Genomic DNA, 11,687 nt, shown 5'->3' with positions numbered 1-11,687 from the left:
TTGGTGAAATTAGATTTTAATCTAAGGCTTTGAATTGAAAGTTATGCTTATCCCGATTTTAGTGACTAAATTGAATAATTTGAAAAAATTTTAAAAATTGGTATTTGATTCTTTTTTTTTATTGAGATTTGATAATATGATCTATTTTATTATTATTCATAGGTAACGACAACATTGAATCATCGAGAGGGAGAGGAAAAACAAATGTGATCGATGAGTAGCCGAAAATTTTGGTTTGTACATTTATAATTTAAAGTCATATAAATTGATTGTACTTTCATATTACATGCATACAAGAGTAAAGAGGTAAGTATATACTAATGGTAAAAGCTATTGGATCGATCTTGAATGTGAATTCTCATAATAGAGGACTAAATTGAATAAAATATAAAATAGTATGAATCACTTAACATATGAATTTTGCTATGGAATTGAGTGAGAATATGTATTGATTGATATGAAATACATACATTATTTTAATGAATTGATTTACTATAGTGTATATGATTGAAATTTTGATGTGTACTAAATTGTAAATGGAATTGAAATTTGATACCCTATTAATTATTCATGCTGAGTAGGATATAGTTGGCATGCCATATGAACGAATTGTGTATGGGTTTATACGCTTATGCTCCAAGATGCACCTCTTGTACCAAGATGCACTTCATGTGCCATATATGCACTTGGTGCATTAAGATGCACTTTGTGTGCTAAGATGTGCTTTGTGCACCAGTGTGTACTTTATGTGCTACTTTACCCTACTTTAGGTTATTTAGTGATGCACTTCAGTGCCAGTTTGGTGTGTTGGAAGGATGATCCGAGTATCCATTCGAGTCCAGGTCAAGTTAATAAGGATTTTAAAATGTAACTTGGTGAATGATACTAATGTGTACAAATCGATAGCATTGAATGAATCATAGTTAATTGTGAAAGAAATGTTGAAATCACATAGTTGAGTATACACATCAAATGAACCAGCCCTGGGAGCCTAAACGGGTATGAATGAATCGGTAGATTCTAGAATTTAGTGAATAATGTGATATTAAAAAGTGAATTATGTGTTATTAGATGTAAGTTATTTGTGGAAAATATTTATATTGAATGCTTAATGTTGTAATTGGATTGGATTGAATAAAGATTTAGTTTTATGCATACTTACGTATAAGTTAAAGTAGGGTAACCAAATTGAAAGTTAGTATAGTGTTATATGTATATAAATATACATGTATGGAATTGAAATGTTTTACTACTTATGTTTTAAGCTATGATTTATAAATGTACCACTAAGCCTATAGCTCAGGGTACGGTTTGTTTTCTCCGCGTATAGGTTCAGATGATTCTCGAATCCTCAGGAATTGAAGCAACCATCCAGATGATTGTTTCTAACTCAACAAAGTTTGTAATGTACCACTTTCGATTGTAAATGGCAAGTACCTAGGGTTTAAGTCAGTTTTGTATAAAAAAATGGTCAAACTTGGAACTTAGTTGCTTAATATCATTTCAAAGTATTGTTTTGGTATGTTCTACCTTATATACTATTGTAAAAGTGTTGTTTGGTTGTGATTGGGATTATACAAGTTAACACAAGTCTTTTGAACTTGTTTCAAAATGGTCATTTTTTAAAATAGTGAGCCATGTTGCGACGTGGAATCTCTGATGTCGCAACGAGGAACAAAGCAAAATTCTAAGTGGTGACATCGTTGCTCGAGGTCAAGACGAGCACTGAACAGAGGGTTGCGTCACGGAGAAGAACCCCTAACGCCACAACGTCAACCCAAAACTTCAAAATTTTTACAATTTGTTTTATTTCGATCTTAGGCTAGTGAAAGAGCTTTCGTGAGCTTGTATAAGACCAAAAATTAATTGTGTATTATTTTAGTTACATTTATATGTTAAACGATAATAATTAAAAGCAGTCTGATCATAGTTGCTTCAACAACTGTAAGCTGAAAAATATATAGGATTTTTCCTATATAATTTGTCACATTTTTACTTAAATTTGTTGTTAAAACCAAGTATATATAAAAATATGAAACTGGGACATAGAAATTATTAAAATGTGATTTTATGTTTTATTATATAGTTTTCATGCAGAAAATGGCTTCTTTTATATTAATTTGAGCATATTATGTTTTCAAGCTAAAAAGTGGGTCATGCATGATTAAATTAAATAATAAAATATAGAGTTATATTAAATAATTTATTTTAATATATTTCATTCATAAATTGGGTTTTAATTAATTAAGTAAATGATTAATTAAAGTGGCTAAATTATATTCTTTGGTCCTCTAAATTATCTACTATTGCCGGACAGGTCTGAGAGCTTTATGTTGATTACAAAACCATCCAAATAGAGGACCAAGTCAACCAAAAATTCAGCTGCATATGGATGTTCATAAATAAAATTTGGGTTTAATTACACAAGGTCCTTGAAGAGTTGAAGAAATCAGAGATTTACCCGGAGATTTGCAATTGACCGAGTCTTGATCTAGATGATGTTGTGGCAATTAAATCAAGCAAAAAATCAGCCACACTCCCACATATCATGGCTAGCCACTCTTGGATGAATTTTCAAATGATGGACACTCCTATTTTTATCAAACTAGCTCCCTTGCCTCACCTATAAATAAGACCCCATTTCTCACTTATCCATCATCCCTCACTCATTCATCATTCTCTCCTCTATTAACTCTCTTAGCTTTCTTTCCCCCTCACACCTATCATCATCTTTCCATAAGGATTTTTAGCAAATTAGCCTCTTAAAGAACCCTTAGTCGGCCACCTTGGAGATCCATCAGCAAATAAGCGAAGTGAAGGAACGAAGGAACCCTCGTCAGTCAGAGTCTTGGGAGACAACCACGTAATTGAAATGCACCTGAATTAGCTAAGTGATTCTAACCAGACGACGGCTAATGGACGCATAATTGAAATGTGCATGATCAATTTAGATCCTAACCCGGTTAAATTTTAGGTTGCATAACAACCCTAACTAGGCTCTGTTATCTGCATAGTTTTTAGATTTGTGTGATTAAATTGTTTGAAACCTAACACATCCCTGTTACCTCGCACGAATACTAAGAAACCCTTAGTAAATAAGGATCAGTAAAATGCGTATTTACTAAGTAAAGGATTCCGAAATGACCTAATGTGGTTTCCAAACTTATGAAAGATAGAGCTGCCATGGAATGTTTTTTCGAATATTGATAAGTATGTTGATAATAATTTGAGTTTAATTAAAGTAATTGTCCTAGCTTATTTATGTTATAATTGTTGTTTGTTATGTTAATTCTGCTAAAATCTATTTCATTCATATAGTTTGCATACTTAGGATAAATTGCATTAGGGATCATTGCATTTAGTTTCATATACTTAATTTTTCATCACTTCTCAATTATATAGTTTTTATTTATCAAATTGTTAATATAATTTTACAAATTAAGTGACTTAGCACAAATACAATCCCTGTGGAGACGAAAACTCGATACTTACTTATTACTTGATAATGACTGTGTACACTTGCACAAACTCGAGCGTTATACGTTTTTGGCGTTGTTGCCGAGGATTGTCAACTGTTGCCATAGTCATTCTTCGTGAAATTATTTATTTTCAATTTGGTTATTTCTAACAATACTAACTTATTCTTTTTAATTTTTTTATTTTCTTCTCTGGTGTTTATAAGCATAGATCGGATTATCGATTTACTCCCAGTAGACCTTGAAATTGAGCGAACTTTCAGATAAAGAAGACGTGAACGAACAGCTCAAAGACAAGTTGAGATGGACCTTGGGAATCAGAATCAAGACCAAGGTAATGAAACTGATCATGTACAAAATCCCATCCTCATTGCCGGTGATAGGGATTGATGCATCAAACAATATGCTGTGCCGTTTTTCAATGAGTTAAATCCAGGAATTAGAAGGCCAGATATTGAGGCAACCCAATTCAAATTGAAACTAGTGATGTTTCGAATGCTACAAACGGTGGGTCAATTTAGTGGTATGCCCATAGGAAAACCACATCTCCACCTTCGATTATTTATAAAGGTGAGTGATTCATTCAAGATAGTCGATTTGACTAAAGACGCACTGAGGTTCAAGTTGTTTCCGCAGTCACTGCGAGATCAAGCACGAGCATGGCTCAATTCATTGCCACCAAGTTCCATATCTACATGGCAAGAATTAGCAGAGAGATTTTTGGTTAAGTATTTCCTATCTAGCAAGAATGCTAAGTTAAGGAATGGGATCACAACTTTCCAACAATTAGATGACAAGTCTTTGTATGAGGCTTGGGAGCGATTCAAAGAGTTACTTCATAAGTGTCCTCATCATGGGATTCCTCATTGTATCCAGTTGGAGACATTCTATAATGGTCTCAATGCACATACAAGATTGATGGCAGATGCTTCTGCGAATGGTGCAATTTTGTCTAAGTCTTATAATGAGGCTATAAGATCATCGAGAAGATCGCGAGCAACAACTATCAATGGCTAACAAATCAAATAGCTTCAGGAAGACGTATAGCTGGAGTTCATGAAGTTGATGCTCTCACTTCGTTATCAGCATAGGTATCGTCTATTTCCTCTATTACCGCTAATAGTGCTAATAATTTTGCAGCTTAGCCACTAAGTCCGTTTGAAGTAGTTTCCTGTGTGTACTATGGGGAAGGTCATTTTTTTGAGAATTGTCCATCAAATCCCAAGTCTGTGTACTATGTGGGGAACCAATATCAAAATAGGAGTGGATAAGGACCCTAGTCCAACTTCTACAATCCTTCATGGCGTAACCATCCTAACTTTTCTTGGAGTAACCAAGGAAATGGACCGAACCACAACTTCTTGCAACATAAACCCAACCAATCTCAAGGGTTTAATCAGCAAGCTCCAAAACCACCTCAAGCTGAGGCATCAAATAGTTTCGAGAACTTGTTGAAAGCATACATGGTAAAGAATGACTCTTTGATCTAAAGCCAAGCAGTCATACTAAAAAATTTGGAAAACCAAATGGGTCAGTTAGCTACAGAGCTTCGTAATAGATTGCAAGGAACCTTGCCAAGTGATACTGAGAATCCAAGAAATTTAGGTAAAGAACATATCAAGGTAGTGGCATTGTGAAGTGGTAAAATTTCGGAACCCCTATTAATTGATGTTGAAGATAAGCCCATTGAGGAGAATTAACCAGCTGTTGAAATTCTTACACCAAAGGAATCAGAATCTGCCAAGACTGGCAAGGTAAATCTTAACTTAGTGAATTCAGATACTTTAACATCTTCTTTGGATGCAGATTTACCTACTTAGAAGAGTTGGCCGATTCAACCAAAAGTTTCACACCTCCATATCCGCAAAGATTGTAGCAACACAAGTAGAAATAGGAGGTGCAATTCAAGAAGTTTTTGGATGTTATGAAGCAATTACACATCAATATTCCATTGGTGGAGGCTTTAGAACAAATGCCAAATTATGTGAAGTTTATGAAGGATGTACTATCCAAGAAGAAATGACTGAGTGAGTATGAGACTGTTGCCTTGACAAAAGAGTGCAGTGTGTTCCTGCAGAACAAGCTGACACCGAAGTTGAAGGATCCAGGAAGCTTTACGATACCTTGTAACATTGGTGAATCTTACTGTGGTAATGCTTTGTGTGACTTAGGAGTAAGTATCAACTTGCTGCCTAAGTCTATTTTCAAGATGCTAGGGATAGGAGAAGTAAGACCTACAACTGTGAAGCTCCAGCTAGTGGATCAATCTTTAGCATACCCTGAAGGAAAGATCGAGGATGTTTTGGTAAGAGTCGATAAATTTATTTTTCCTACTGATTTCATTATTCTAGATTTTGAAGCAAATAAGGAAGTGTCAATTATCCTTGGGAGACCTTTCCTAGCCACGAGAACAACGTTAATTGATGTCCAAAAAGGCGAAATCACTATGCGAGTTCAAGATGATCAGGTAACTTTTAACATTCTTAAAGCGATGAAATTTCCCGATTCAACAGAAGAGTGTTCAGTTATGGAAAAGATAGAAACCTTGATTTCTATGGAAAGTAATTTTGAGGAAGATCTATTGGAGAAAGCCCTACAGTTTGACCCTTTAGAGGATGAAGAAAGTGAAGAAAACATGGTTCTGGTGGAAGCCAATCTAAGAAATTTTATTCAATCCACATGGTTTGAACCATTGGAGTTGGAAATCAGAGAACTTGTACAACCCAAATTGTCAATCGAAGAACCACCTACACTCGAACTAAAGGTACTTCTTTCCCATTTGAAATATGTTTATTTAGGTGACTGTTCTACTTTGCCTATGATTATTTCAGTAGAACTGATGAAAGATCAAGAAGAGCAACTAATTGTTGTTCTAAAGAAATTTAAGAAGGCAACTGGTTGGACCATAGCTGATATTCGAGGTATAAGCCCTTCATTTGGTATGCACAAAATTATTCTAGAGGAAGGTGAAAAAGCTCGAATTGATGGGAAAAGGAGGCTCAATCTTATTATGAAGGAAGTTGTGAGAAAGGAAGTGATCAAATGGCTAGATGCAGGAATCATATATCCTATTCCAGATAGTTCGTGGGTAAGTCCAGTGCAATATGTGCCGAAGAAAGCGGAATTACGATTGTTGAGAATAAGCTTAACGAATTGATCCCAACAAAAACTATTACTGGTTGGAGAATTTGTGTTGACTACAGAAAGCTAAATAAAGTTAGTCAGAATGACCATTTTTCGTTACCTTTTATGGATCAGATGTTAGACTGACTGGCAGGTAATGAATTCTATTATTTTTTAGATAGTTATTCGGGATATAACCAAAAAGTTATAGCTCTAGAAGGCCAACATAAAACAACCTTTACTTGTCCGTACGGTACGCTTTCTTTTAGGCGAATGCCTTTTGATTTATGCAATGCACCTATAACCTTTCAACGATGCATGATGGCAATATTCATTGATATGGTTGAAAATTTTGTTGGGGTTTTCATGGATGATTTTTCTGTTTTTGGTAACACTTATGATATTTGTTTAAGTAATTTGGCTAAGGTACTGAAGAGATGCGAAGAAATGAATCTTGTCCTTAACTGTGAGAAATGCCATTTTATGGTTAAGTAAGGGATTGTCTTAGGGCATAGAATTTCAAACAAATGAGTTGAAGTCGACAAAGTAAAGGAGGACATAAATGAAAGATTACCGGCCCCAATGAATGTGAAAGGAGTCAGAAGTTTCTTAGGCCATGCCGGTTTTTACCGCAGGTTTATCAAAGATTTTTCAAAAATTTTTAAACCATTGTGTTTGTTGTTAGAGAAAGATGCAGTGTTTGGTTTTAACAAAGCATGTTTAGAAGCTTTTGAAGAGCTAAAAAAGGGATTAATCTCAGCCCCAATAATCATTACACCCGATTGGAGCACAACTTTTGAGTCGATGTGCGATGCAAGTGATTATGCTGTTGGAGCTACGATGAGTCAAAGAAAAAATAAAGTGTTCCACCCCATTTACTATGCAAGTAGAACCTTGACATGAGCCCAACTCAACTACACAATAACTGAAAAATAACTATTTGCCATAGTTTTTTCTTTTGAAAAATTCCGCTCATATATTACAGGTACCAAAGTTACAGCATTTACTGACCATGTGGCTATTAAATACTTGCTCACGAAGAAAGATGCGTAATCGAGGCTAATTCGTTGGATACTTTTACTCCAAGAATTTGATCTTGAGATCCAAGATAGAAAATGCGTTGAAAATCAATTAGCTGATCATCTGTCAAGGTTGAAGCAAGATGAGGTAACTCGACCACATGTTCCTATCAACAAGAATTTCCCAGATGAGCACTTATTTGAGGTGAGTCAAATTCATGAAACACCTTGGTTTGCTAATTTTTCCAATTATCTTGCATGTGGAATAATTCATCAAGAAATGACATACCAACAAAGGAAGAAATTCCTTTATGATAGTCAGAATTATTTCTGGGAGGACCCGTTCTTGTTTAAACAGTGTGCAGATAATATAATCCGAAAGTGTGTAGCTGAAAGTGAGATTGCTGAGATCTTATATCATTGCCATTCATCTCCAAGTGGGGGACACTTTGGTGGTGCACGTACTGTAGCAAAGATTTTGCAAGCAGGTTTCTTTTGGCCTACACTATTTAAAGATTCTTATGTTTATGTGAAGAACTGCGATAATTGTCAAAGAACCAAAAATATATCACAGAGGAATGAAATGCCCTTAACAAATATTTTGGAGATTGAATTATTCGACGTATGGGGCATTGACTTCTTAGGACCTTTTCCTTCTTTGTATGGGAACAAATACATCTTATTTGTTGTGGATTATGTGTCCAAATGGGTTGAAGCTTAAGCATACCTTACAAATGATGCTAAGGTAGTCATGCGATTCCTATATAAGCATGTGTTTACACGATTTGTGACACCAATAACTATTATTAGTGATGAAGGTTCTCACTTTGTGAACAAATGGCTTAAGTGGTTGCTTGACAAATATGATGTGAAGCATAAGATTGCTACTGCCTATCACCCTTAGTCTAATGGGCGAGTTGAAAGAGTGAATCGTGAAATCAAAGGTATCCTTAAAAAGGTAGTATGCCCTAGCAGAAAAGATTGGTCTTGAACACTCGATGATGCATTATGGGCCTATCGAATAGCATTTAAGACACCATTAGGAATGACCCCTTACCGGTTGGTTTTTGGGAAGGCATGTCATTTGCCATTAGAGTTGGAGAATAGAGCTCACTAGGCTTTGAAGAAGTTGAATTTTGATCTTAAGCAAGCCGATGAGAGAAGGATGTTACAAATGGATGAGTTGGAAGAGTTGAGGTTGTTTTCCTATGAGAATGCCAAAATGTGTAAAGAAAGATAAAAAAGATGGCATGATAGTTATATACAACCTCGCGAGTTTAAAAATAGGCCAGAAGGTTTTGTTGTTTAATTCAAGGCTGAAGTTATTTCCTAGGAAGCTGAAATCCTGATGGAAAGGACCTTATACCATCTATCGAGTTTATCCTTATGGAGCTATTGAATTATACAACAATTACGGAGGTACGTTTAAAGTTAATGGTCAATGTCTCAAGCATTATTGTGATGGTGACGTTAAGCGAGTTGAATCCTCGTTCAAATTAACAGACCAATGATTTTTTATGAACTCATTTTGTAAATAAATAAATAATCAAAATTTGTTTTCTTAATTTAGTACATTTAATTAATTCTGTCTAAAGAGATTGGAACTTAAGCGAGACCGCTGTGACCCCTCCAACCTTTCTTGGGAATTAATTTAATGTAATTTGTTAAGAAGAAATTTTCTAATTAAGATTTAAAATATTTTTTTTCTTTCTAGTTTAATTTATTTTGTTTAATTTAAAATGTTTATATTAATAAAGGGGATCAAATTTGGCCCAAGTACTAATCAGTTTCTCTTTGTTGAATAAGTTTGTAAATATAGTCTGAATTTGAGGCCCAAGACAGCAGATAGGAGGGAAAAATCCCCACCTATTGCCGCCACTTCCATTGCTTCCCACCCAAGTAACCTTAACTAAATTTTTGTTCCATGTTGCCCTGTTTTTCTCTATATAAACCCTTTTTCGTTCTACTAATTTTTATATCCCTTAAAGCAATTTGCTTAACCCTAAAATCCCTGAACTTCCTTTTTTCACTGCTAGCCTCAAATCCTGAAAGAAACCCCAGTCTATTTCTTGTCTTTTACCGAAACCACCTAGTGTCGCCGCAAGAGAATCGTCAGAGCATTAACGTCACCGCCGCACACCACTATTGATGCCGCACGTTGCCTTCACTGCCGTAACCTCTTCGACGTCACAAGGTTTGCCAAAGCAAATCCTACCCATTTACCAATTTCACTTCTTCCCCTGTAAGCAGAACTTTGCTGAATTTTTAGGAAAATACCATGTCTTGCAAAAGAACTAGATCGTCGAAGACTACTTCTAAAAACCCGATTATGATCAATGAAGAAGTAAAAGAGAGATTTGATTCAATTTTCAAGCATCAACCTATGATGCCAGAAAAAGGTTTTAATTTGAAGAGTAATGATTTGATGGTTGTCCCTGTGCCAATTAGAAAGACAATCAATGCTCTCAAGTGGGAATGATTTTGTGATGCTCGTTCACTTCCCAATGATGAACTAGTCCGAGAGTTCTATGCAAGTTTGACCACACAAGATGCTACTGAGGTCATCGTTCAGAAGAAAAAGGTACTTCTTACTTCTAAGTCCATCAATGATTTGTTTAACTTACCTGATGTTGAAGAAGATGAGTACTACCCTATGATGAACAACATAAATTGGGATTTTCTTCAATAAGTACTTGATGTTGTGACAAATCCGAGATCCCAATGGATTATAAGAAAGTATGGGAGCCATTCTTGCTGAAAGGAATACCTAAAACCAGTAGCAAAGGTATGGTTTTATTTTTTTCGCTACAATTTTATGCCTATCTCACATAGTTTCACCATCTCGATGGATCGAGTGCTCTTATTATATGCAATCTTAATAGAAAAGTCCAATTATGTTGGGAAAATTATTCTCAAGGAGATTTCTGACTGTGCTAAAAAGAAGACAGGAAGTGTTTATTTCCCATCATTAATCATTTCACTTTGCTTAAGGGCCCGTGTTAAAACACAAGCGAATTTGAAGGGGCAATTTTTCCGAGGGTGCATTACAAGTCACGATCTTGAAAGGTTAGTAGAGAAGGTGCATGAGCTGAATCAAGGTGAGCAAGAAGAACCAACTGAGCCAAAAACTAAGGAGTCAACAAATGAAACTGAAACTGAATCAGTTACAGACACTGAAGAAAAAGAATCTGATAAGGAACCAAACAATCCTAAACTAGTTGAAGGATCTGAAAACCCTGAACCAAGGGTTGAGCCAGAAGAAGAACCAGTCAAGCTAAGTGTTGAACCTGAATATACAACACCCATGCCAACTTCTACAAGTACTTCAAGGAAATCGAAGTTGTCAATTTTGATGGATATGTACAAGTTCATGCACAATCAACAACAAACTTACTGGAAATATGCAAAAATTAGAGATGACTCAATTCAAATTCTTTTAAGAATATCTCTAATACTTTTGTTCCTGAATTCCTAGATGCTATCTTTGAGACATGGATGGAAGATATTGACGATGCAAGTGGAGATGGAGCTGAAAAAGACAAGGGGAATGAGTTAGAAAAATAAAAAGAGGGATTCTTGTCTTTTTATTTATTTATTTTAGGTCTTTAGGAATTTTTTTCTTTTAGTAACTAAGATTTAATTTCTGCAAAATAAAACATAGCAAGCATGAATAAATGCTTCTTTAAAAAGAAAAAGACTAAGTGATGTGGTAGTGGGAATCAACATGTATAGGATTGGATTATCAGGAAAGACTTGGTATTTAAGTAGTCTTAATGACTCACCTTTCTTTCTTTTTAACCCTACCTGGTATTCAGTTTTCATTCATTACTTTGTTCTTGCAATGAGGACATTGCTTCTTTTTAAAAGGGGTAAGGCAAATAATTGCTCAAAATCTTTAAAATTTTCAAGTATGTTTCAAATCATTTCTTTCATGAGTATGTTTTAATAAATGAATGTTTAGAGAAATTCTTTGTTAATGAGATAGCTTGTATGCAAGCTGAATGATGATTTAATCTGAGTGATTGTATGTTATCATGAAGAATGGAATGATTGCATGATCTTAGTCTTA

General features: G+C 35.0%; 1 non-coding gene across 1 annotated transcript; it reads right to left on the bottom strand.

Annotated features, from left to right (window-relative positions):
- Positions 1-4,229: 4,229 nt before the first annotated feature.
- On the bottom strand, positions 4,230-4,336 carry LOC121211720 (small nucleolar RNA R71). The gene has a single exon (XR_005906938.1). It is a non-coding gene; the product is annotated as a small nucleolar RNA R71 (small nucleolar RNA).
- Between the last annotated feature and the right edge of the window lie 7,351 nt (positions 4,337-11,687).

The sequence above is a fragment of the Gossypium hirsutum genome, chromosome A12, assembly GCF_007990345.1.
Source record: "Gossypium hirsutum isolate 1008001.06 chromosome A12, Gossypium_hirsutum_v2.1, whole genome shotgun sequence".
Taxonomy (NCBI): domain Eukaryota; kingdom Viridiplantae; phylum Streptophyta; class Magnoliopsida; order Malvales; family Malvaceae; genus Gossypium; species Gossypium hirsutum.
This window is presented reverse-complemented; position numbering and strand designations above follow the sequence as displayed.